The sequence below is a fragment of the Macaca nemestrina genome, chromosome 1, assembly GCF_043159975.1.
Source record: "Macaca nemestrina isolate mMacNem1 chromosome 1, mMacNem.hap1, whole genome shotgun sequence".
NCBI lineage: Eukaryota > Metazoa > Chordata > Mammalia > Primates > Cercopithecidae > Macaca > Macaca nemestrina.
This window is the reverse complement of record NC_092125.1, coordinates 24,557,264-24,584,948: the sequence shown is the minus strand read 5'-3', so window position 1 is coordinate 24,584,948 and position 27,685 is coordinate 24,557,264. Positions and strand designations below refer to the sequence as shown.

The 27,685-nt window shown below is 38.1% G+C and overlaps 2 long non-coding RNA genes across 5 annotated transcripts in view; one reads left to right on the top strand and one right to left on the bottom strand.

The window, feature by feature from the left end:
- The window catches only part of LOC105492971 (uncharacterized), a 151,656-nt gene extending 124,333 nt beyond the window's left edge, over positions 1-27,323 (top strand). For 2 of the 4 annotated variants that reach the window (XR_011610764.1, XR_011610761.1), the window contains one exon: positions 19,035-21,147. This is a non-coding gene — a long non-coding RNA (uncharacterized lncRNA). Of the gene's footprint in view, positions 1-19,034; positions 21,148-21,867; positions 21,953-24,181 lie in introns of those variants that run through there. The other 2 variants (XR_011610763.1, XR_011610768.1) reach the window with 2 other exon arrangements.
- Positions 2,001-14,830, bottom strand: LOC105492973 (uncharacterized). Its single transcript, XR_011610738.1, has 3 exons — positions 14,657-14,830; positions 11,670-11,814; positions 2,001-2,185 (listed from the first exon to the last, which is right to left on the bottom strand). It is a non-coding gene; the product is annotated as an uncharacterized lncRNA (long non-coding RNA).
- Positions 27,324-27,685: the final 362 nt, after the last annotated feature.

The window sequence follows — 27,685 nt, the reverse complement described above, 5'->3', positions numbered from 1 at the left end:
CTATATATTTTGTTATAATTATATAATAATTTCCAGACTACATTGCATTTTAACCTTTAGAAAATCAGGTCTTTTTATTTTACAAATGTTTGTGTTGGTGTGCAAACACAGAAAGGTCAGGTATTTGTCATACATGACTCAGCTAGTCAGTTGGACAACCAAAATTCAAGTTTAAGTCCTTTGATTTTCATCTAGGACTCTTCTATTTTCAGTTTGCCTCAACCACCAAAGAATTTCTTATGATGGCTTGTTAGACATCATGGAAAGGCACTGAGATATCGAGTATTTCTTGATTGACTTCTGATAGCAATTGATGTAAAGGGAGGGGAAAAGGATCAGAAGTAAAGGGAGAGGCTTTAGTTAGAGGGGATAGGGAAGCTTTTTTGTTTTGTTTTGTTTTCAAGTAATAGTCTCATTTGAGATGGGCACCATTTTACCAAACGGAATTCAAAGGAATTTACCAAACAGTAAGCTGCTAGTGTGTTTTTATCAAGCAATGAAAACCAGTGATAAATGAATGTTATTTAAAATTTTGTCCCATACTCTAAAATTTTTAAGTTTGTGGATTTGCCAGCTTTTTGCTTGCTTTGCTTGCCATTTGCCCCTTATTTTTAGTAATTCCACTTTCTCTGAAAGGAAGTGAGATCAGATGAATGGACACAAAACTAAAACCAGTTGAAAGTGGGCCAGGGCTAATTGTTATCATTAATTAGAAGCTATTTAAAACTATAGAAAGTAAAAAACAGATGTGTGTTTGCCTATTTTTGTTGTCTAGTATTGTCCTGTTAACATAAATATTGGGTATTTAGTTGTTTGTTATTGAATGTGACCAGAGACTAGTAATAAAGTTCGTGCTCAATCATTTTGCTCTGTGGGATATCTGGAAAGTACTCTTTTACCAAACAGATTCTTAGTAACATACCTGGGAAGGACTGAAGTGGTAAGTAGGGATCTGTGTGGTGTACACTGCAGACTAAGACCCCATCAAAGACCAAAGTCTCTTGCTTCTCTTCAGTCTCCACAACAACATCTCATTGTCCATTGACAGAAAAATCTGGGTGCTTCCTCACACTTTGCACTTTGGTCTGAGAACAAGGGCAAAACATAGGTGAATCACTATCACAGTTCTCAGTTTTAATCCCTCCTCCCCCAAACCCCATGAGTCTGAGTAATACAACTTATCTGAGACTCTTCTATCTTCATCAGAGGCATTTGCTCTCACTTTAGTTCCCACTCCCACAGTGACTGCCTTTGCCGTGTGTGCATTTTCAAGATATTACAGGTATTTTATTTAAAAATCCAATTTTCCATAGAAATAGAAATAGTTAATACTTAACAGTGAAAAAACAGAGGAGTGACTGAAGCTGCAAGAGAAATATCCTTCCAGGATGACTTCCACATGCAAGAGACTAATATTCCTTATATTTTTCATATTTTAGCACAAACTTATTCAGTTTCCCTGCACTTGGCTTTTGAGTTTCAGATAGGAATTAATATTCCACCATGACTATAGAGATGGATTTTTAAGTGTGAGTTGGGGGTCATGGTGGTAGATTATGGGAACTACATGGATCTGAAAAAAGTCTTCCTTGTGTTGCTTATATGACCTTCCCTTCATTCTTATTCTACATACACACAATATAATATGGCTCAATTACTACTGCCACTATTCTAAGTCCTTCAACAGTTGAATTTAAGGCTGACAGAAAGGACCCTTACAATGCCACACCAAAGTCTTATTAGAATAGGTTCTGTTGGGCAAAATTCTTCAACCTTATATTCAAGTGAAATATTCAAAACATTACTTCTTTATAAGGGGTGATTTTCTAGGGTGGAAGCTCACTGATGATCTCTTTCTCTGATCGTACCAGAAGATGCCAAATATAGCTCATGTGTGTACAATTGAGTGTGTCTGCACACATACATGCACACGCAGACACACACACACACACACACACACACATTGACTATGCAATGATTTACTTAGATTTTACCTTAAAACCAATGTAATCGAGGAGGCCAAAGTGTGTGGCATGCATCCTGAAGTAGTCCTGAGTTTGGAGCTGTGCATGTACTTGGGAAAATTATCAGGGACACGGAAGTCACTGAAGCACATCATCTCCTTGGAAGTATTGATGGTCACAGATTACTTGTAAATACTAGGCATTTTCTCTGAAGTATTTTTCTACAGGAGAAAGATTCTCTTAATAAAATAAACTTTACAATAACAAGAGAATCTAAATGAAATATTTTAGAGAAGAAAAGTAATTGGGAATAATAAAGAACATTGCCTTTTACTTTTCCATGAACATTTTCTCTCTTCTGTCCATATCTACTAGAGAAAGAAGTTACTCTGAGTCAACAATAGGCTTATGTCTGATTGCTCAATAGAAATGACAGAAGTCAGGAAGACTGGAATGTTATCTTTAAAATACTGAAATAAACTTCAATACCAGTGAAAATACCCATCAAAAATGAAAGTGAAATAAACCTGCATTCAGACAAACAAAAACTGAGAGAATTTGTTGCCAGCAATCCCACACTATGAGACACATGCAAGGAAGTTCCTCAGGCTAAATGGGAATAAACAAAGATGGAACCATGAAATACTGGAAGAAATGAAAACCCTAGGAATCATGAATATGTGGATAAACATAAAAATATTGACTAAAACATTAGTAATAGTAATATCTTGTAGAGTTTATAAAATATTCAAGTAAAATACATAATAACACAAGGGTCAGAAAACGGGGCTAAACTGTTATAAGATCTTTGCCTTCTTCAGGTAGAAAGCAATAAGACAAGGATATGCATTAAAATTAAAAAGGATAATTCAAAAATGGATATCTAAATAATTAATGTACAAAAAAATAAAAAATGAGTAAAACCAAAAGAAAGAAGGAAATCAAGAGTAAAGAAACAAGAAGGATATAAAACAAATCAAAAGCATACCAGATAGTAAATTAAAACCCAATATATTCATGCTTTATTATATGTAAGCACTCCAATTAAAACAAAAAATAAAATACCAGACAAAACCTCTTTATTTTATTTACAAGAGACAAAAGGCAACTGGAGTGGCTACATTAGACAAATTAGATATCGTGGAACTATTAGACATAAAGAGAAAGAAATAATAATATAAATGTCAATTCTACAGGAAGATATTAAAATCTTAAATTCAAATGCACCTAATAACATAATTTCAAAATATGTAAAGTAAAAATTAACAGAATCAAATGGAGAAACTAATATACAAAGTTTTTCTAGGAGAAACTCATGAAGAAACTCATATACAGAGTTGGTGGGGCAGGACTCAAGCACATGTGGAGCTCAGAGGGTTAGGTATAGTGGAGCATGGCTGGAGCACCCATCTCCCAAGGCTCAACTATGTTCCTCTAGGAGACTTTAGCTTTAGGGTGACTTTGGACCTGGACAAAGCAGGGTGGTCTTGCCTGTGGGATGAAGACAGTCTGATCTGTGTACCCCTGTCTGCTGGCCTCACCTGGGGCCCCAGCCTGGCTACACCCGCTGGCAGTGCAACCATGGATGCCCAGCTGGGGTGCTTCCCAGTGCTTTAATCATAGCTCCTTCTTGGGCTGCCTGCATTTAACTATAGAAGAATTCCAGCAGAGAGCCAGCCTTCCCCCACCAACACACAAGTGCACCCCACTACCCCATCCCTGCTAACACCCCACCCCATGATGCCAGGCCACACCTCCCATCCCCCTCCTCGCTGACACCCCACCAGGTCACCCCTGCAGGATGGATGTGCTCATGGGCACTGGCAATCCTGTTTTTATGAGTGCCACGCCTCTACTGCTGCGACCGCTGCTGGTAGTAGGTAGTGCTAGCACAGATGACGGCAACCGCTCCCCTTCCAGCACCCTCCCCAGCTGATGCGCTGCTGCAGCTGGCTAGCACATGCAAGTGAGCATGGATCCTACTGCCCCACCTTGAAGAGGTACTTTGACCCACACTCCCCCATTGGAGTGTTATGGCCAGTGGACCAGGAGCACCTTGGCCCCTCCAGTGCAGCAGGATCCTAACATCAGAGAACAAAGCTGGGGCTGGTACCAGTCCCCCAGTTAGAGGACACAGTCTGGAATACTGAGCTGAGTTTTGGGTCCCTAAAATCTTTTAGAAATGAAGCCAGTCAACTGAACCCATCTTATCCCACAATCAAATTCCCAAGGGCATCAAAGAAGATTAAAGCAAAAAACCTCACCCAAAGGACAGCAGCTTCAAAGACTGAAGCAATATCAACCCACACAGATAAGAAAAGACCAGCACAAGAATTTTGGCAACTCAAAAAGCAGTGTGCCTTCTTTCCTCCAAAGAACCACATTAGTTTCCCAGCAATGGTTCTTAACCAAGCTAAAATAGGTAAAAATGACAGACCTAGAATTCAGAATGTGGAAGAAACAAAAATCATTGAGATTCAGAAGAAAGTCAAAACCCAATCTAAGAAATCTAAGAAATACAATAAAATGATACAGGAGCTGAAAGACAAAATGGTCATTTTAAGAAAGAACAAAACTGTTTGGACAGAGCTGAAAACTCACTTCAAGAATTTCATAATACAATTGCAAGTATTAACAGATAGACCAAGCTAAGGAAAGAATCTCGGAGCTTGAAGATCAATGAACACAGTCAGAAAAAAATAAAGAAAAAAGAACAAAAATAAAAGAACAAAACCTTCTAGAAATATGGGATTATGTAAACAGACCAAATCTATGACTCACTGGAATCCCTGAAAGAGAGGGAGAGAAAACAAGCAACTTAGAAAGCATTTGAGGATATCCTTCATGAAAATTTCTCCAACCTTGCTAGAGAGGCTAACATTCAAATTCAGGAAATGCAGAGAGTCCCTGTAAGATACTATACAAGACCACCATCCCAAAGACACATAGTCATTAGATTCTCAAAGGATGAAATGAAAGAAAAAAATGTTAAAGGCAGCTAGAGAGAAGGGATAGGTCACCTACAAAGGAAACCTTATCAAGCTAACAGTGGACACTTCAGCAGAAACCCTACAATCCAGAAGAGATTGGAGGCCTGTATACAGCATTCTTTTTTTTTTTTTTTTTTTTTTTTTTTTTTTGAGACAGAACCTTGCTCTGTTGCCCAGGCTGGAGTGCAATTTCCACCTCCCAGGTTCAAGTGATTCTCCTGCCTTAGCCTCATGAGTAGCTGGGATTACAAGTATGTGCAATCATGCCCAGCTAAGTTTTAGATTTTTAGTAGAGATGGGGCTTCACCATGTTGGCCAGGCTTGTCTCAAACTCCTGACCTCAGGTGATCCACCTGCCTCAGCCTCCCAAAGCGCTGGGATTACAGGAGTGAGCCACCGTGCCTGGCCTTATATTCAGCGTTCTTAAAGAAAAGAAAACAAATTCCAACCAAGAATTTCATATCTAGCCAAATTAAGCTTCATAAGTGAATGAGAAATGAGATCTTTTTCAGAGAAGTAAATGCCAGGGGATTTTGTTACCACCAGACTTCTCTTACAAGAGATCCTTTAGGGAGTGTTAATTATGGAAAGGAGATACTGTTAATGGTTACCACAAAACACACTTAAGTACATAGACCATTGATACTATAAAGCAACAATACAATCAAGTCTGCATAATAATCATCTAATAGCTCATTGACAACAGGACCAAATCTGTACGTATCAATGTTAACCTTGAATGTAAGTGGATTAAATGCTCCAATTAAAAGGCACAGAGTGGCATGCATCTTGGATAAAGAAGCAAGACCCAATTGTATGCTGTCTTCATCCATTTCATAAGCAATGACACCCATAGGCTCAAAGTAAAGGGATGGAGAAAAATCTACTATAGTTTGTATATCTGTCCCCACACAAATCTCATGTTGAATTGCAATCCCCAGTATTGGAAGTGGGGTCCAGGACCATGAGGGTAGATTTCTTATGAATGGTTGAGCACCATCTCCCTGGTGCTGTCCTTGCAATAGTGAGTAAGTTCTAAGGAGATCTGGCTGTTTAAAAGTGTGTGGAACCTCCTTCTCTCTCTTGCTCCCGCTCCCACCATGTGGGAGGCTTGCTCCTGCTTCACCCTTTGCCATGAGTAAAAGAAATAATCTGTCTACCAAATCCCTGTGACATGCAATTTACCTCTGTAACAAACATGCACATGTACTGCTGAATCCAAAATATTTTTTTTAAAAAACAACCTAGATGAACAATAAAATAAACACAAAAATGAAGAAAAAGAAAATAATAAAAATATAAGCTGAAATCATTGAAATACAAATTAAATGAACAGTACACAGCATGATAATGTTTGTTATTTTAGAGGATTAAGAAAATTAATAAATCCCTAGCAAGATTATCCCCAAAAAGAGAAAACATAAATTGTCAATATTAGGAATAAAAATAAAATAACACTATAGAATCTAAACATAGTAAAAAATATTTAAAGAGGTTATTATGAATAATACCCCTTAAACTGTTGACTTAGAAAAAAGGACAAATTCCTTGAAAAACAATACTTACCAATCTGACATGAAAAGAAAAAGAAAAATTGAAATCCTTATATCTGTTGAATTTGTCATTAAAAAGCTTCTTACAAAGAAAACTGGCTCAGATGGTTTCACTGTTGAATTCTTCTGAACATTTAAAGAAAATAAAATAATACCAATTGCACAGAAATTATTTAAGAAAATAGAAGAAACAGAAACACTACTGAACTCATTTCATAATCTTGAGTTAGAATAACCTTGATATCAAACCTGAGATAGACATTATAAGAGGGGAAAATTATAATATAAGGTCTCACAAACATTGATGAAAATTATATTTTAGCAAGTTAAAAATATCAGAAAAAAATTGTGAATCTAATCTAGCAATGACTAAAAATATTTTCAAATGACCAAGTAGGTTTTTCTGAAAACAAAAATTTATTTTATCATCTGAATATTAATCTATAAAATGTGTTGCACTAACATAGCAATGCTAATTATTGAGATGTTGATCTCAGGTGATGCAGAAAAATCATTTTATAAATGTTAACGTATGTTTGTGACTTTAAAAAACTCTCCACAAACTATTTATAGATGGAAATTTTCTTAATCTACAAAAAATCTTAGCTAACATCGTGCTTACTGGTAAAATATTGAGCAGTTTTTCTTTTAGGTGAGGTTGGGAAGAATAAAAAGATATCTTCTATTAGCACTTTTATGCAACATTATTCTTAAGGACCCAGCTAATGCAATAAGGAACAAAAAGAAACAAAAGTCATAAATATTGGAAAGTGAGAAGTAAAACTGTTATTAAGCATAGAAGTCATGATTATGTACATAGCAAATCCAAAATAATCTACATTCAAAGCATTACAAAATTTAGCAGTGTTGCTGGATACAAAGCTCACATAAAAATTAATGGTTTTATCTACTAGCAACAAATTGAAAAGTGGAACTTTCACAACAGCTATTATTTACAACAGCATAAAAAACATCAAATACTTAAGAATAATCTAAGAAAAGATATGCAAGGCTTCTACATGATTGCTGAGAGAAGTGAAAAAGTAATAAATAAATAGACATACTATTACATAAATGAGATGACTCAGTATTATTAAAAATTTAATCCTTTCCAACTATAGCCATAAAGCCAATGCAATCCCAAATAATATTCTGGCAGATATTTTTGCGAAAATTGACAGCTAATTCTAAAACTTACATTAAAATGTAGACATCCTTGAAAATTAAAGAAAATACTTAGGAAGAAAAACAAAAATGCCAAACTTTACTATAAAGATACAGCAATGATGTATGGATAGAAATATGGACCAGTGATACACACTAAGAAAAAACTCCACATAAATAGTCACCAAATTTCCAAAAATGAATGAATAAATAAAAGGCACTATTGTAACTCAATGGGGGAAATAATGATCTTTTCAATAAATGGTGCTATATCCACTGGATATCTGTATATGAGAAAAATGAACAGGATCCTTATATCTCACCATACACAAAATGTAAATCAAAATGGATCATAAATCTAAACATTAAAGGTACAGCAATAAAGGTTCTGAAGAAAATACAAGGAACCATCTTCAGGACTTTGGGATAAATAAAAGTTTCTTATCTGTGACACAAAGAATTACAAACCATTAAAAACCTTGATAAAGTGGGCTTCATTAAAATCATGAGTCTCTGTCGAAAGGTATGCTATCTTTATGATAGTAAAAACACATACCACATACCAGAATATACTCACAACAAATGTATGCAACAAAAGACTCATATACAAAATATATAAAAAAAATTCTTACTAAAGAAAAAAGATAGACAAACTAGATTGACAATGGACAGAAGACTTGAACAAATTTTTAACAAATGAGAATATCTATGCCAATAAGCATATTACAAGATGTTCAGCATCTGTACCCATGAGGGAAACACAAAGCAAAACTATAATCAATACCACTCCATATCCACCAGAATGGTCAAAATAAAAAGACTAATAATACTAAGCATTTGGAAGGATGTAGAGCAAGTGGAACTCTCATACATTATTGGTGGAAATGTGAATTGATACATTCATTTTAGAACACTGCTTGGCAATATCTACTGATGCTTAAACTTTGAATCGGTATTTTACTGCTAGGAATGTTCCCAAAAGAAATAAATTTATATCCACCAAAAGGCATGTGCAAGAATTTTCACAATTGCCAAATAGTAAAAACAACCCAAATTTCGACAAAAAAAGAAAGACTAAATACATTGTGGTATATTCAAACAATGGAATACTGTGCAACAATTAAAATTTTTAGACGAATTAAAGCTATTCTCATATAATGAATGCATTTGACATACACAAATGATGGGTGAAAGAAACCAGACACAAAATTTTATCAACAGGAGACTAAGTGAATAAATTGCAGTATTTTCATATACTGGAATACTACACATTAATGGTAAATAAAAAATAAACTACTGCTACATCCATGATTTGAATAAATCTCAACTACATAAATTAAAAGTCAAAAAATACAAAAAATAATATAAATGCATTGTTTCAAAGATAATCAGGAGTAATTAATGGTGATAAGCATCAAAATAGTGAAGAAACACACGGGACTATTTTAAGATTCTGAACATAGTCTATATCTTGCTTAAGCAGTAGTTGTATAGATATATAAATATATAACAATTATCAAGCTGTACACATAAGATCAGCTTACTTTATGTATTTTAATGCATACATTACACCTCAGCACAATTTTTAAAATAAGAAAAATAGAAGGTTTTACATTGAACAATAAAGTAAAACCAGGTTTTATGCAGGCAAACCTAAAATAAAATGAAGTAAAATTGAAAATTAAGTGATGGAATTGGCCGGGCACAATGGCTCACGCCTGTAATCCCAGCACTTTGGGAGGTCGAGGTGAGTGGATCACAAGGTCAGGAAATCGAGAACACGGTGAAACTCTGTCTCTACTAAAAATACAAAAAAATTGGCCAGGCATGGTGGCAAGCGCCTGTGGTCCCAGCTGCTCAGGAGGCTGAGGCAGGAGAATGGCGTGAGCCCAGGAGGCAGAGCTTGCAGTGAGCTGAGATCACACCACTGCACTCCAGCCTGGGCAACAGAGCGAGACTCTGTCTCAAAAAACAAACAAACAAACAAACAAACAAAAAACAGAAAATTAAGTGATGGAAAAAATATGCTTATCAAGGTATAACAAAAAGATATCTACTTTAGTAATATTTTAATTTTAAATTCATGCATACATGATTAATACCAACACAACATAATTAAAGGTAAAAGGAACAAAAAGGTGTTTTGTATGGATAAAAGGAACTATCCACTAAGAAGATAAAATAGACACAAACCTTTTTAAATATATGACGTGAATTCAAAAAGAAATAGAAAAAGTCAACATATAAGAAATTATAACATATTTTTTAAAAATCTGTGTATCTAGAAACCTGGTGCAGTTTGCTGTGATCTCCCACTGGAACATTACTGAGTAGCTTTCAAACTGGACAAATTTCTTAGCATTTCTTTGTTCTATTCTCAATAGAGCAATCAGGGTTGCCTTTTATAGTTAATACACAAGCCATAGAACATTACTCCTTTGTTTAAAACCATCTCATGGTTTTAATCTATATGGAAGTCAAAGTCCTTATCATGGCGTCTAAATGCTAATATGATCTGGGCTCCCATTCCCCTCTGACCACCTCCTAGACTTCTTCCTCTGGGCCACTACAGTCTAGCCCCATCGGCTCTCTGGTTCTTCCCTAACATGCAAGGCATGCTCCCACCTCACAGCTCTGCACTTAAAGATTCCTCTCAATCCCTTCCCCCAGATCTCTTCTCAGCTTTCTTTCTTACATTTCAATTCCTTGTCAAAAATCATTTTGAGGCTTTTCATGAGCACATATTTAATTTATATTCATCAAACTCTCATTTCCTGGTTTATTTTTCTCTATTATCCTTACCAGCATTAACCATACTACTTTTTAATTTAATTATCCTTTCCTATTAGAATGTAAACTTTTTAAGGGCAAGGATTTTTGTATTCATGTTTACTAATATATTTCCTGGCTCCTAGAAAAGTTCCTGACACAGAGTAGGGCCCCAAAAATATTTGTTGAATGAATGCACTCTTAAAGAAGAAACAAAATGGGTATTATAGGACATTTAGAACTGAAGGTCAATTAAAACTGTACACAGGAAAATCCACAGGTTATGGAAGAATATCTGAATGACCCTAACAGCAGGTTGGAGGGTCTATCTGAATGCTGATTGGGCACTGATTTGCTCCAGTGGCACCTGAGGAAAGTCCCTGTGGGGCAGCATTGTTGATAACTTTGCCTCAAGCCCACTCTCCATATTCTGGATGGAGAGGGTTCTGGCTCTTGAAACATGGTCTGGGTGGGCACAAGAGCCAGGAGCAAGAGAAGGAAATCTGCTCATTCACGCACACCCATGAGAAAGCAAGCCATGACTGGTGAGCAGAGTGGCTCTCTGGGATTATCAGAACTGGAAAATACTGATCAGAAGTGTTGGACTTCAAGGGCACTTCCAAGGATGGCAGAATGAAGCACCAAAAGAAGATGAGACCACCCAGGAACTTAAGCCTATTCAACGTTTGGCACCAAGTTTGAATTCCTCACGGCAATAAATCTCCTGCTACCAAGAACTGAGAGAAATAAAAAGTCATTGCCCTCTGATTGACAAGAGAAGATACCATGCAATGGCCAGTCAGCAGGTGTGACCACAGAAGAGAATATGAGATTACGTGGGAGAAGCCCAGCAATAGACCATCCTACCCTACTGTATACCCATGCTAAGTCAGGGGAAAAAATGGTGTGACATCTCTAACTTTGGGCACAATATCATCTGATCAGTTGAAAGGATCCTCAACCACTATATCTTTCTAATATTTTTGATGACCACATGGAATCTCAGCTACCCTGAAGAGAATCTGATAAATTTCATGGCTTAATCTGAAATTGACATATATTCATATAATTCCTCCGTTAATCCGTAATATAAGCAAGAATATTAGAGTCATTACGTAATTCCTAAAATGTGATGTGCTATATGTTTCCTCTGAGGAAACCAGCATCAAATTGTTCTAGCTTTTTTTTTTAAAGTTACATGATTAAAACCAAATGAAATCTAAACTTACTTGAAATTTCCAGAGACCTCCAATATCATCATATCTTTCAAAGCAGGTGGGCTCCAGATCTTCATCTAAGCAGCACTTAATGGCACCCAGTTCGCTAATTACAGCTCCAATCACAGCAATCTGCTTCTTTGCCATCGTGTCTCAGCTGGTTAGTAGAAATTTAGAGCTCTGTCACTGTCATCCATCCCATTTAAACAAAAATTACTTGTCACAAAGACCTTCAGTCTGTTGCCCTAAGTTTTCACTATTCTTATTAACAATGAGAACACCAGTATGTTGATTACCAATCAGGGACTATGAGAGGTATAAGGGATACAAAAGTATACAGAAAGAAATATTCCTTCCCCCCACCAAATTTCTCAGTATAGTCACAGAGAGAAATGCAAACATATAATTCCCAGGCTACGTGATAAATGTAATAGTAGCATCATACCCTGTGTGCTATGAGCAGGCAGCACAAGGAAGGAATACCTGACCTGCTGCGGAAGTGACACAGGCACAAAAACCTAAGGATGAATGACTAGGAATCAGCTAGGTAAGAGGCCAGGAAGGGAGGGGTGTGTGCGTGTGCGTGCGCGCACGCGTGTGCACACTTTCGCGCGTCTGTGTGTGTATGCTCGCACGTGTGCGTGTATGTGCATGTGTATGGATCGTGTAACATTCCAGACAGCAGAGACAGCATGAGTGAAGGCAGAAGTGATAAATGCAGAGAAATGTGGAGGAACATAAGAAGTTCAATGAGATAAGGACATCCATTAGATGTACCAAGGTTGTGTCCATTTGTGATCCTTGCTAGAGAAGTTTCAGTGGGCTCAGTGTGGTGGCTCATGCCTATAATTTCAATACTTTTGGAGGCCTAGGTGAGAGGATCACTTGAGGCCAGGTGTTCAAGACCAGCCTGAGCAACATAGAGAGACCCCATCTCTCAAAAACATTTTTAAATTTAGCTGGGCCTAGTGGTGCACATCTGTAGTCCTAGCTGCTTGGGAGGTTGAGGTGGTAGGATAGCTTGAGCCCAGGAGTTTGAGGCTACATTGAACCATGATTGTACCACTGCACTCCAGCCTGGGCAATAGAATGAGACCCTGTCTCTAAAAAGAAAGAGACAGAGGGAGAGAGAGAGAAGTTTCAGTGGAGTAGGAGGGTAGAAGTCATCTTACAATAGTTTGAGAAGAAAATAAGACCAGAGAAAGTAGACACAATGACTATTAATTACACTGTAGAAAAGCCTATGAAAGTAAAGTAAATCCAACATATTGATTTTTTCTCTCTTATTTAATGATCTGATAAAAACTGACTAAAATAAAAGAAATTTCTTAAAAACTATAAATATAAACTCAAAATTATTATAAAAATACCAAAACTTAGTATTTCTAAGCCATAGATTGTACATTCATTCATTTACTCCTTATTTATTTGTTCAACAAACACTTATTGATTCTTAACTGTGGACCAGGTACTAGCTTGTTGCTCAGGCCACAGAGAAGAATATGACGGGGTTCTAGACTTCAAGGCCTCAATCTAAGGGGAGAAGAGGGTGGTGCAGATAAAGTTGAAGACACTACACTGTAACTGCTGAGTTTAAGATACATGCTGTAGGGAAAAGAAGCAGAGATCAGACCGTTACTGTGTCTATTGAGAAAAGGAAGACATAAGAAACTCCATTTTGATCTGTACCCTGAACAATTGTTTTGCCCTGAGATGCTGTTAATCTGTAACTTTGCCCCAACCTTGAGCTCACAGAACCATGTGTTGTATGGCATCAAGGTTTAAGGGATCTATGGCTGTGCAGGATGTGCCTTATTAACCATATGTTTACAGGCAGTATGCTTGGTAAAAGTCATCGCCATTCTCCATTCTCAATAAACCAGGGGTACCGTCCCCTAGCCCGACAACTGTGAAGGGTCTGTGCTGAGGAGGACTAGTAAAAGAGGAAGGCCTCTTGCAGTTGAGATAAGAGGAAGGCCTCTGTCTCCTGCCTGTCCCTGGGAACGGAATGTCTTGGTATAAAACCCGATTGTACATTTGTTCAGTTCTGAGATAGGAGAAAAACCGCCCTGTGGCGGGAGGTGAAACATGCTGGCAGCAGTGCTCCTCTGTTACTCTTCACTCCACTGAGATGTTTGGGTGGAGAGAAGCACAAATCTGGCCTAGGTGCACATCCAGGCATAGTACCTTCCCTTGAACTTATTTGTGACACAGATTCCTTTGCTCACATGTTTTCTTGCTGACCTTCTTCCCACTGTCTCCCTGTTCTCCTGCCGAATTCCTCTTGCTGGGATAGTGAAAATAGTAATCAATAAATACTGAGGGAACTCAGAGACCGGTGCCAGTGCGGGTCCTCTGTATGCTGAGCGCCGGTCCCCTGGGCCTACTTTTTTTTCTCTATACTTTGTCTCTGTGTCTTATTTCTTTTCTCAGTTTCTCGTCCCGCCTGACTAGAAATACCCACAAGTGTGGAGGGGCTAGCCCCCTTCAACAGGTAAACAGTGTTTCAACCTTGCTGAATCATTTGTAGTGACTTTGTAAACTCGTGCCCTTTCTTCATGAAAATGTCATTTGTTGAAAATGCTATTTACACTGCAGAAAGGACCTCCCATTTCTATTAGTTATCTCCTATGTAAAACCTTCCCCAAACTTCTCAGGCATCATTAAGCCCAACCATCTTCATGACCATACAGTGCTTTGCATACATCTCTATCACTGCATTTCACACATCATTTTATTAGTTATTATCCTGTCTTATCTTGATTGAGTAATAAGCACCTAGAAATTTGAGACTTATAGCTAACAAATATCTACAGAATACAATTTGAGAGAATTAATTAATTTCTAAACTTCCCTACTTTTCTTTTACTTGCTAACGTAGTTGGGCAATCAGAATACTACACCAAGTAATTATAATTAGATAAAATATGTTAATGCCTATCCCCATGGTTCCCCCCAACAAGACAATATATAGTATAAGGCAAACATAAGAGACCAACCTTTGGAAAGAAGGAAATTCAAATTTAATTTCAGCTTCTTAATGAAAGTAGATGTATTGGCTCCCTCTGTCTTCTTGAAAACAGAGTCATTCCACAGCAACTTGAAGATATTTATAAGTTATCAGATTAGTTAATGTATAATCCCTTCCCATAAGTCTTACAATTTGGATTTAAAATTGCCATGAGCCTTTTAGGGATGGGCTGGGACCATGTCTAATGTGATGGTATTTATAATTCACCTACTAATATTGGTCTGCAATACATTTTAATGCTAATTGACACATTTTAAAGACCTTTGAAATGAAATCATTTTCATTGGCTGGGAAAAGTATAACAAATATTCTGGGAAATAAACAATGTCATTAATTCACTAGTCAGAAGTCAAAACCTTTGTATCATTTTAGATAATTTAATATTAAGAAAAATTATAGTGTAGACAATGAAAATGTCCATTTAATGCATATAACTTTTATGAGAAAACAAAATAAGATAAAAATTACAGAAAGAAATATATCAGATTGTTACTAATAACACTTGGGTGATACAACTATGGGTGATGGTGTTTTTAATCTTTATACCTTTCTATACAAAATACATATATATAAAACAAATAAAATGATTGTTATTAAATAACTGGCTTTTGGGCTGTCACTTATAACGTAGGAAGAATTTTAGACCCACATCTTTGAGTTGAAAGGGAAATTTAAAAGTCATCTAGTCCAACTTTTTAACAAACTTAGGAATCCTCTTTACAGTACAGCTCACTTCTGTTTATCAAGTCTTGACCACACACAATGATGAGGCTGCTGCTATTTCATAGACAGTATATTTCATTTTCAAAAAGCTCTGGCCATTAGAAAGTTATTTCTTACCTTACATGAATACCTACTTATCTTATATACAATAGTCCTTGTTCTGTGCTTCTACTCTGTTTTCCGTATGATGACTTTGAGACAATTGTCATCTTATCTAGCCTTCTCTTTCACCAAAGAAATTTCCTCAATTCATTTAACTGGTTTTTATTTGTTGTTGTTGTTGCTGTTGTTGTTTTTGAGATAGAGTCTCACTCTGCCACCCAGACTGGAGTGCAGTGGTGCGATCTTGGCTCACTGCAACTTCCGCCTCCTGGGTTCAAGTGATTCTCCTGCCTTAGTCTCCCGAGTAGCTAGGATTACAGGCACTCGCCACCATGCCCGGCTAATTTTTGTATTTTTAGGAGAGATGGGGTATCACCATGTTGGCCAGGCTGGTCTGGAGCTCCTGACCTCAAGTGATCCGCCTGCCTTGGCCTCCCAAAGAACTGGAATTACAGGTGTGAGTCACTGAGCCCTGCCTAACTGTTCTCTTAATACAAGTTGTGACATGGTACCTATTCTGCGTGCTAAATAAATATTTGTTGAATTGCCCTTGGAAGTGAGCTCCTATCATAGCCACAAGCTCCACCCACACTCCAGAGAAGGGAAATAAAGGGCAGGGGTCACTAGGGTCATCTTAGAATTCTGCCTATCACTATAACCTTCTCTTCCTTCCTGCTAATCTTCACTGGTTCTGTATAGAGGCATTTTGTAACAGCATCATATAACAGGATATCCTTTTATCAGTCAACACTCTATGACATACAACAGCAGAATGAAAATTTTGTAATGGGAAAAAAATCTCAACATATGATTAACTGATAAAATCAGAAATGTGAAAGCAAACAGAAAAAAATTCAAATGAACAGAAGCTCTTTGAACATATATTCTAATTTTACCAAGTAATGTAAAACTTAGCATTCCATTGCTGCAAGCGTCTGACTACATGCTTTCTTAAACTATATTTCTGTTCTGTGCTTCAGAATTTGTGGGAGATGAAGGACATCACTGGTTTATTCAATTCACAGAAATTTTCAAACGACAGTTTCCTGTACATCTAAAATGTTTCATTTTCTTCTCAGTGTTGTTTTTCTCCTTCCAAAAAGATCCATGGAGCGAACTCTCTCTTCATGCCTTTGAGCCATATCTACACCTAAATTATAAATCACAGAAAAGCATGGAATCTTACACCTATGGCTTCTCCCTGGCCCCCCGTCCTATTGAAAGTAAACATCATCTCTCATACCTGCTTTTCTTATCCTGATACCTCACACTATTCTTTTGGATGTAGGTATGGAAAAAGAGAGAACCATGCAGTTACTACTGATAAACTTTTTTTTTTTTTTCCTGAAAGCATTTACAAAAACTCTTGTTTCTGAAATATGCAATGCAATAAAACTAACTTTAAGTTGGAAGAGAAGTCAAATTTGACTTTAAAGTCCTTGGTTTGGCAGAGAAATGTATTTCTCTATGTCTGAAATGCTAAGAGTAAATGCACCGTCGACTCTGCTCTCAGTTGAATGAAGTTTATCTTTTTGTGATGGTTCATAGACAAACAGGGATCCTTGTTTATCTTTCCTGACTGCTTGGTATTAGTGAGTCCGACACAGTTGTGGAAATTTGGAAGCTGTCAATATTTTCTAAACGCAGTATCATGGTTGACTTCACAGGGCAGAATCGGGCTAAAGGTTTGTATTAAGGAAAATAAACTATGAATTAAGCACTTAATCTCACAGGAAACATTCAAAGAAATAGTGACGTAGTGCAGATTTGAGAACTGTTGCCACATCTGCTGCGCTATCCTGATTCCTTCTCTCTGGCCCCAGTTCACCTTCACTACCACCGCCACCACTTGTGCCTCCCCACTTAGGAAAGTCTTCTCCAAGATCACTTGCTCAGCACTCTCCTCTGTGCTATATCTGTATCTGGGGCACGTTTTATTTCCCTGTATTTTGTAAATAATTTTCTGTATTTTTATATTTCTTATATATTTACATCCTCTCATACAGCAGGGTTCCTCACGCCCCTGGGCCAGCAGGAGGTGAGTGGCGGGCAAGCTGGCAAAGCTTTGTCAGTATTTACAGCCACTCCTTATCACTCACCTTACCTCCTGAGCTCCGCCTCCTGTCAGATCAGCAGCAGCATTAGATTCTCCTAAGAGCTTGAACCCTATTGTGAACTGTACATGTGAGGGATCTAGGTTGCATGTTCCTTATGAGAATCTAATGCCTGATGATCTGTCACTGTCTGTCATCACCCCTAGATGGGACCATCTAGTTGCAGGAAAACAAGCTCAGGGCTCCCACTGATTCTACATTATGGCGAGTTGTATAATTATTTGATAATATATTACAATGTAATAATAATAGAAATAAAGTGCACAATAAATGCAATGTTCTTGAATCATCCCAAAACCATCCCCCAATCCCCACCAGTCAGTGGAAAAGTTGTCTTCCACGAGACTGGTCCCTAGTGCCAAAAAGGCTGGAGACCCCTGCTCTAAATAATGCACTGTTCTGCCTCTGGGAGTCAGAAGGGAAAAAATTGTATTGCAGTGGTGGTCTGTGTTGTTATAAACAGCAAGGAGTCCAGTAGAAAGGTCTGACCAGAATCTGCTCCATGGGTGTGTGACGTGTGCTGTCCCAGGGCCCTGCTCTCAGGACCTGGCACTTGGCACTGCTCTGCCATTAACGTCTTTAAATTCTTAATGAGTTTTAGGCAAAAAGTCCTTCATTTCTATTTTGCACTGAATCCTGCAAATTATGTAGCCAGTCCAGGGTCTGAATTAGGGAAATAGCTTTTTGGTTTCATTTAAACGCTAGCATAAGTAGTTCAAACAAAGAAATGGGCAAGAGAAGTCAAGTTTCTGTGGTTGTTTTTAAGTGTGAAAGAAAAGTGAGACCAAGGTTCTGGGAATACAAAAGCTTGTTTGAATAGAAAAGGGTGAAATCAGATAACAGGCAAAAAGGTTTGCAAGGTAAAGACAGAATGGTTGATTCTTGCTTGATTTTCTTCACAGCCTGAGGGAGAATTATTAAGAAAGCGGGTCACGTTGAAGATATTAGGGAGGAGGCATAATTGTGGTGGAACCCAGAGAAGGAGGAGGAGGAAATGGATTCCAAGGCTCCTAATGGGGATGCTGGCCTTGACCTTGAGAAGGGTCTCCTCCCAAACTGGAGGGAAGTTTGATGCAACGGTAGATGATACAGGAGTTTGAGTCGGCTCATAGTTGATTGCCTCAATTTTCTTAATGATGTAGGAGGCAAAGTGGTGTTCTGAAAGAGATGGGAGCTGTGGATGGGTTCTCAGCAAGGGTATTTGTTTGTTTGCTTGTTTGCTTGTTTGTTTTTTACAGACAAGGTCTGGCTCTGTCACCCAGGCTGGCGAGCAGTAGCATGATCATAGCTCACTGTAACCTCAAACTTCTGGGCTCAAGCAGTCCTCCTACCTCAGCCTTCTGAGTAGGTAGGACTACAGGTGTGCACCCCTATGCATAACTAATTTTTCTTTTTTTTTTTTTGTAGAGACGGCATCTTGCTATGCTGCCAAGGTTGATCTCAAACTCCTGGGCTGAAGTGATCCTCCAGCCTTGGCCTCCAAAAATGCTAGGATTACAGGCACGAACCACCATGCCCAGCTCATTGTGGGATTTCAGGAAAGCTAGAAGACTGGAGGCAACCACTGAGAGGAATGTGAGAGGGGCCTGAAAATGGGATAATACAAAATCCCTGGTGAGTCCCATCATGAGGGCCCTGTCTAAAACTGTAGCATCCCTGCTCATCCTGCCTGCTCTATCACTTCTGATCCTCCTTAATTCACTCGATCTGTCCCTATACCATTGTCAGCTTTAAAAATACTCTATATTTTATTATTTTATTCAGTTCCATGTTGGCCTCTTATTACTATAATGTAAACTCCATGGTTGTCCATTTTGCCTGCTGATGTATTCCCAGTAGGCAGGACTGGCAAGGAGTAGGCACTGGTACATGTTTATTGAATGAATGCATGAATTGCCATGCAGCATTGAAGGTGGAAACTGGAGCATTGCAGATGCATCAATATCCCATAGATGTAGTTTCTCTCCAGCAGTACTTAAGAGGGGAGTAAAGATTGGTCTGGATCTGGAGTAAATATATTGCTAAGCTGATGCTGCAGAAGAGCAGGGATCTCATTGATCTTAGAGAAGTAAGGATGTGAATGGGACTAGGAGAGCATGGAGATGACGAAAGTTTGGCACAGTAAAGATGGAAAACTGACCCATTCCATATGTCACCCATTGATGACAGTGAGGCTTTAGTGCACTTCTTCCCCACCAGGATCAACTGAGGACCTGAGAAGAGCTGCTCTGTGAGTGACACCATTCAATGCTACTGCTGAGCAGGGAAGGGAGGAAGGAGGTGAAACAAGAAAGTGGATCTAGCATGTTCTAAATAATTACTGTAGTTTGAAATAGGGTATTGTCTCTGGTTTTATGTAGGTGTGGCTTTACTTATGCTCCGTTAGCTAGTCATATACCAGATTAGTGATCTTATAAGGGAGGTCAGGGACTAAACCTTCCATTGAGGTGCAGGAAGAAAATATTACCCTTCTGCCATATTTTTGTTTGAAATGCAAGAATTGCATTCAGCTTTACTGTATTTAATATATGGGTTAATGTTGACATAGGTCCTGTGTCAAAAGGTCACAGGACATTTGTGGTCACCCTAAGGGATGTGGAGGGCTTGGCTATGGCACTCTCACTAGCTCATTTGTTCTCGGCATATTGTGGCCTGTGGCAGCTTGCCTGGGCTGAGTTCTATGGGTTTATAGATTATATCATTCCAGTTCATCGAAACTAAACTTCACAAGGACATGTGGCTTAAAAAAGATTATTGCCAAGAAACCCTTGATTGATGATAATAATAATGCAAGCACAAGTTACAAGGAAGTCCTTGTTGACATTTCTGTGGTTCCTATTATGAGCCCTTCATCTTCCCCATTAAGGAGTGAAAAAAAAATGTGAGCTCATCAGATTTGCCAAGTTCTCCTGTTAGGTCAGCGTGGAGAGGCAATGAGGCATATTCCACGATGCCCTACCCTCAACAACTCCTCCTAAAGCCTCCCCTTTTCACTTACAGGATGATTTGATTTGTGAAGGATGGTTTATATCAGAAGTTGTCAAACTAAGGCCCATGAGCCGAATCTAGCCCACAAGCTAAGAATGGTTTTTACATTCTAAATAGATGGGGTGGGGAAGAATATTTCATGACACTGAAAATTAAATGAAATTCAAATGTCAGCACCTATAGATAAGTTGTATTGGAACACAGCAATGTTCATATTTTTACGTGTCACCTATGACTGCTTTTGCACTACAACAGCAGAGCTGAATATTTGTGACAGAAACCTTAGAGCTTGCAAAGCCTGAAATACTTATTGCCTGGTCCTTTACAGAAAAAGTCTGCCACCCCTTGGTTATGAGAACTGTTTGTAGAACTCATATATTATGTAAAATAAAAATCCCAATTTAAAAATTCTTTGTGTTCATTGCAGAATTACTATGTGAAATCGATTACATGAGTAAATGGTGTATATTGTAGGCACCTGGAATACAATCAGTAATGCAAGCAAAGGGGCGTGCCCTTTTGCAGCTTACATTCTAGCAGAAGGAGATGGACTGTCAATCGTTATAACAATGATTGGCCAGGCATTGTGGCTCACACCTGTAATCCCAGCACTTTGGGAGGCCAAGGTGGGCGGATCACCTGAGGTCAGCAGTTCAACACCAGCCTGGCCAATATGGTGATACCCCGTCTCTACTAAAAAAATACAAAAATTAGCTGGATGCAGTGGTGAGCACCTGTAATTCCAGCTACTAGGGAGGCTGAGGCAGGAGAATCGCTTGAACCTGGGAGGCCGAGGTTGTGGTGAGCTGAGACTGCACCACTGCACTCCAGCCTGGACAATAGAGCAAGACTCCATCTCAAAAAAAAAAAAAAAGAAAGAAAAAAGAAAGATTAAAGTAAATAGCATGTAGAAAGGTGAAAAAAAAGAAAAAGTAAGGGAGATTGAGAGTGTAACCGGTGGGTGTGAAGTATGTCTGCCTTATTATTAAATTTTTTTTCCTTTTAAAAATATATTTAAGGCCTACAACATGATGTTTTGAAGTACACATACATAGTGAAATGGTTACTATAGTCAAGTAAGTTAATTTGTTTTCTTAATCTTCATTACTTATTACCATTTTTCACTCCAAACTTATGTTATAAAAAACAAAATAAGTTAATGGTCTGCAAAGCTTATGTGTTCCTCTGAATACCTGGGAAAAGGAGAAAATACAGATAAAATGTTCTAATCCTTTGTACGTCTACTTTCCAGTAACAGAAACTCAGTTATAAGGATGCCTGAGGAAATTTCGTGGCAGATAATGCACATAATCCTCTGAAATGAAGCCTGGTCACAGGTCAGCAGTTTTTTTCAATAAGATTCTATAGAAACAAGCAATGTTTTCCACAACATCCAATTGTATTATATATCAGCAACAGTAGCTGAACAAACAGCTAAGCTACTCTTCTGGCTCTCGATCACAACCAACATTACTTCCTTTATTTTAATCCTATGGACAATGCATATGAGAACATTCTTTAGAGCTCCTTCTTATCTCATTAGCAAACAAGGAAACACGTGATGACAACATGACTATGGTCATCTGTGTCTAGTTCAAGGCTGGCTGGAAAGGTCTGCTCCACTCCTTGAAGTCACCGTCTCTCCTCATTTTTATACCCATTCATTCATTGTTTAATGAATGCCTTCTGACAGGGGGCTAGCAACAAAGTACCATGAAAAATAGAAATTAATCAATACAAAGAAGGATACAAATGAACAATATAAAGAAAACTGCAAGAAAGAAAGAAGCAGACGATATAATCCCAATGTTTGAACAATTTTCATTATGGAAGAAACAACTTAAAACGCTATGTTCTCAGCATTAGAAATGATCCATCCAGGAATCTTTCTTTCTATTTTGATCCCCCAATTTAATAGTTTAAATAGGTGCTTTTATCTTGCTGAGAAAAAGTAAATTGAGGCCGGGCGCGGTGGCTCAAGCCTGTAATCCCAGCACTTTGTGAGGCCGAGACGGGCGGATCATGAGGTCGGGAGATCGAGACCATCCTGGCTAACACGGTGAAACCCCGTCTCTACTAAAAAAATACAAAAAACTAGCCGGGCGAAGTGGCGGGTGCCTGTAGTCCCAGCTACTGGGGAGGCTGAGGCAGGAGAATGGCGTGAACCCGAGAGGAGGAGCTTGCAGTGAGCTGAGATCCGGCCACTGCACTCCAGCCTGGGTGACAGAGCAAGACTCCGTCTCAAAAAAAAAAAAAAAAAAAAAAGAAAAAGTAAATTGAAACTTTCTACTAGTGAGCTCTTTCAGTAACCTGGTCCTTGGAGATAGGTAGCTCTTATAATTTCAGTTTTTTTTTTTAAGATTTAATTCCAATAATGTCTATCTGTCCTTTTAAAAGTACCTCTGTATACTGAATACTGCAGCTAGTTGCAAGCCATGTACCTTTATAATACAGTCTGACCTGTAACATGATGTGAGAATTTCTTTAGGGACTCCTGTGCAATTTTTCTCTGTTGACTTTTCCCCTGACTTCTTCATTACTTGGATAATAATGTGTAATGCCCAAATTTACAAAGGTGCCAAAGTATCATGCTAATTAAATATCATTAAGATGATGGTCATATGAGGAGGGAAATGTTACAGAATTAAGCACATAAAACAATTTTATGATTTAAATAGAGTTTGCCTAATGTAATGACAAGCATATGGTATGAGACAGAATCAGATCTTTTATTTTAAACTCATTATAAATGATCTCTCTTTCTTCTCATTTATCTACAATGACTGGGGTTTTGTCCTTGAAAGATATTTGGCAACAGCAGGAACTTGGGTTCTTTGTGTTGAACTACTGTATTTAAGTGAGTCAGATATGGTCCCTAGTGAAGAAAAACAAAATTGAAACAATGGAAGACATTAGGGGTCAGAGAGAAGTTACCAGGTTGGGGTTGGAGACTAGAGACTGGAACTGAGGGACAGCAGGCAAAATCAATATGGAATAAAGTTTAAAACCCAATAATTTAACATTAGAAGAGAAAGTATATGATTATAGGAGAAACAATAGAAGACAGAAAGCAAAGCTCAGCTTAAAGTGCCTGGAATTTAAAACAGCTGACCCCGTTTGGTGAGTCACCTCTTCCCAGCTGCGGAGCTTGTAGAGTTCCAATAAAATCAGATTATCCTGACAAACCCTTTCTCTCAAACCTCCCAGTAGCCTGTTACTCTCGATATTTGAGTAATTTCTTAACAGTTGTTCAACTGTTGGTTAACATAGCATTCCTATCTCCTTCTAGATCATAAGCATATTATGATATATCCAGGAAGGGCTTGAGGAGATTATATCATTACAAAGAACACTTTTGGGTCAAATGGGACCAACGTGTTTTGTAAAAGGGACTGGTAGTGATGCAAAGTCTTAAGGTTGACCGTGGTGAAGAAAAATAGACAATATGCAACTCAGGGCAAAATTGAAATTTTCTGGGCCTGTCATCGGGGAAATGTCAGTCAAGTCTTGGTAACTAAATTGAATGACACATTCACAGGGGTGTATATTTTGGTCTATTTTCTCAGTGAGTCTTGCAAAAAGATTAAAGTAGGAGAAAAGTGAAGAGCATCAGTAGAAGCAGAAAGAACATAAAAGCTCCTCTGCTGAACATTTTTCCCCTACGTGCTTCTAAGGCTGCATGTACTCTGTGTGGGAGAGCCAACCCTTGCTTGTCCAAATGAGCAGCACACACAGTAAAGATGACCCATGGGGAATGTTGCTGAGTCCTACGGTGATGTACTTCCTGGGGGAGATGTAAGAGCTGAGCCCTGGGAGAGCACACCTGTCCCCCATCAGTGACCGACAACAAGGCCAAGTTTGCCTAACTGCACTCACCAGGTTGTTATGCTCTCCCCACATTTAATGTCTGCACATGTATTATTCCTCTGTGTATTTTATACTAATTCAGTTTTGCTCTATGAACTTGTATTGTGTGTGTTACTTGAGACCATGGGTCTGGCAGCCTTATCTACCACTGTATCCTCAGTGCCTGGAACACAGTTGGGTGTCATAGTTAATTTTATATGTCAATTTGCCTAGGCTGGGGTGTCTATGGTCAAATACCAATTTTGAGGTTGCTGTGAAGGTATTTTTTAAAAAGGTCGTTAACATTTAAATCAGTGACTTTGAATAAAGCGGATAACTCTTCATAAAATGAGTGGGCCTCATCCAATAAGTTGAAGGCCTTAAGGGAAAAAGACAGAGCGGCCTGAGAAGGAAGGCATTTGCCTCCAGACTCAAGACTGCAACATCAGTTCTTCTCTGTGTCTCTAGCCAACCAGCCCGACCTGCAAATTTAAGACTTGGTAGTCCCCACAATATTGTATAATATCTATCTATGTATCTCCTATTGGTTCTGTTTCTCCAAAGAACCCTAACACAGTGGGCACGCAATAATTATCTGTGAGATAAATGAATAGGAAGGAGAATGGGGATGTGGCACAGTCATGCCTATTCCAAGTAAATAAATTGTCCTAGGAGTGTTGGGATAGTATATTCTGCATTAAGATACTATTCCATGACATCAGTTGCCTGGAGGACTCATGGAAGTATACATTGTCTTTTATAGGTGGTCCAAAATAAATTAGTGAATTAAGAGATATGTAATGGAGACATGGGCTCTTTGTTTTGATTTAAAAAAAGCAGAAGAGTTGAAGGAATGGGTTTCTTCTACAGCAGGAGTGGCTTGGCTCCTGGCAAATAAGCCCACCCCAGCTCAGGTGGAGAATTCCTTTCAAACTGGGATAGAATCCCCCAGGCCATTCAAAGAGATGAGTACACATTGCACATAGGTGAGCTGGGATGTTTTCAGATTGCAGTTTAAAAAGTTTAATCCAACATAAGAATCAATATAGAGAAACAGTACATTTGCCTATTTTTGAATACATTATATTGAAAGCATTTTGCTTAATGAAATTGTTAAGAGTTCTCATGTATGTTGTAAATGTGTACTATAAATAATTTCCTAAAATTTTTCATATGCCCTCAGTTGTGTTGCTGGTTTCACTCAAACACCACTCTCTGAAAAGAAGTAAATTAGAGACTGAAAAATTAGTTTGGATGGAAAGAAAGACTGATATTTAACCTTTATTGTTGGTAAAGAAAGAATTATGATTTGGGAAATTAAATAAATCTGTACCTTGAGGAGTTTATAGTGCAGCTTACAATAAAATTGAAAAATGTGGGTTGTTCTACTCTGAGCTCATTTTACCCTTAACACTCAGCAATTTTCTATCCACTTAATGAAGGTTGACAATTCATTCCACTTTATTAAAAATATTTAATTCCTGTTTCTATTACATATCTTAGTTTATTTTTTATTGTCCAACCTAGGGATCAGTAAACTTTTTTTTTTTAAAGCCAAATAAATATTTCAGGCTCTGTGGGCCATATAGTCTTTGTCTCAACTGCTCAAATCTGCTGCTATAGGTTGAAAACAGCCACAAAAAATCTGTGAACAAATGGGCATGGCCATGTTCCAATAAAACTTGATTTATAGAATCAAGAAACAGGCTGGGCTGGATTTGGTCTGTGGGCTATAGTTTGCCAATCTCTGGTATAACCATTTGTGCCACTTTGTTTTTTCTTCTACATAGACTTTGTCGTATTCAACCCATTAGAGAGCTTTACTAGTTGGCAATTATTTTCATAAGTGATGTTTGGACTTCATTTCTGTCATTGTGTTTTATTGTTTCCATATTTTAATGTATCCATCTTTTTCCTTAGCTAAATGAACAGGGCTTTCTTTGCTTACCTCTTATCTGGCATTTAGAAAGTTGTATATATTGGTTTTGGTTTTATTGGTTGAAGTTTTCAGAAGTATTCTGTAAGCTACCCTATGTCATCATCATCAGGGAGTTCAAATAATTCTGCATCATAGAATGATTTTTAAATTTTTCAATGCTTGAAAAAATCAAAAGAATGCTATTTCATGACATGAACAAATTATATGAAATTCAAATTACAGTGATCATAAATAAGATTGTACTAGAACCCAGCCATGTTCATTTAAAAAAAACATGGTCTATGGCTGCTTTTGTGCTACATTGGCAGAGTTGAATACTTGCTGCAGGACTATATAGCCCACAAAGCAAAAATATTCACTGTCTCAACCTTTGCACGCAAAGTTTGCTGACCCTTGCTCTAGACTCTAGAGAAAGAGGTTGGAAAACAATGTGAGGAGTGTATGTTGGTTGCTGTTAGTTGGTTCAATACTGTAAGAAAGAAATAAGCACAAATGAGAGTTGGCCAGTTTGCAAGCAAGAACAAAAGAAATAAAGATAATTTAAAACTTCGCGAGCTTACAGGATTGGAAGAGGCAACGGCTTCTGAACCCAATAAGTAAAATATGAAACTGGGAAGACCTTTCAGTGACAATGGTTGATTAAAATTTAGCCTTAGGAACAGAATCAAACTAAGGGTACAGCCAACCTACTCATTGTTAAAGCCTTAGAGTAGACTAAGGTGTCCAAGTCTAGAGAAGGCAGCGATGCCAGGAAATCCTTTTGGTTGAGCAAAATAACTCAAGGTGTTCTCTCCCACTAATATCTGAAAAGGCCAAAGAACATGCAATTGATTCAAGGCAGGATTCAGGGAGAAAAGTAGCAAAACAGGAGGTAGGGGTGTGTGTGTGTGTGTGTGTGTGTGTGTGTGTGTGTTTGTGTGTGTGTGTGTCAAGGTGGAGAAGCACAGTTATGAGAAGCCAAAGAAATGCAGCAACTTTAGGAAGCATGTAAAAAGAAGGCTGTGGCTATGGCTATTGGTACTTGGAGTTGTCTGGAACGAAATAGATAGCTGAAGTTGTGACAGAGTTGTACTGACAAAAGAGCCATCTGCCTAGACTAAAATAGATTGTAACTGTTTGAGATTAAAAATGACATTGTACTGGCCAGGCGCGGTGGCACACACCTGTAATCCCAGCACTTTGAGAGGACAAGGCGGGAGGATCACAAGGTCAGAAGATCGAGGCCATCTTGGTTAACATGGTGAAACCCCATCTCTACTAAAAATACAAAAAATTAGCCGAGCGT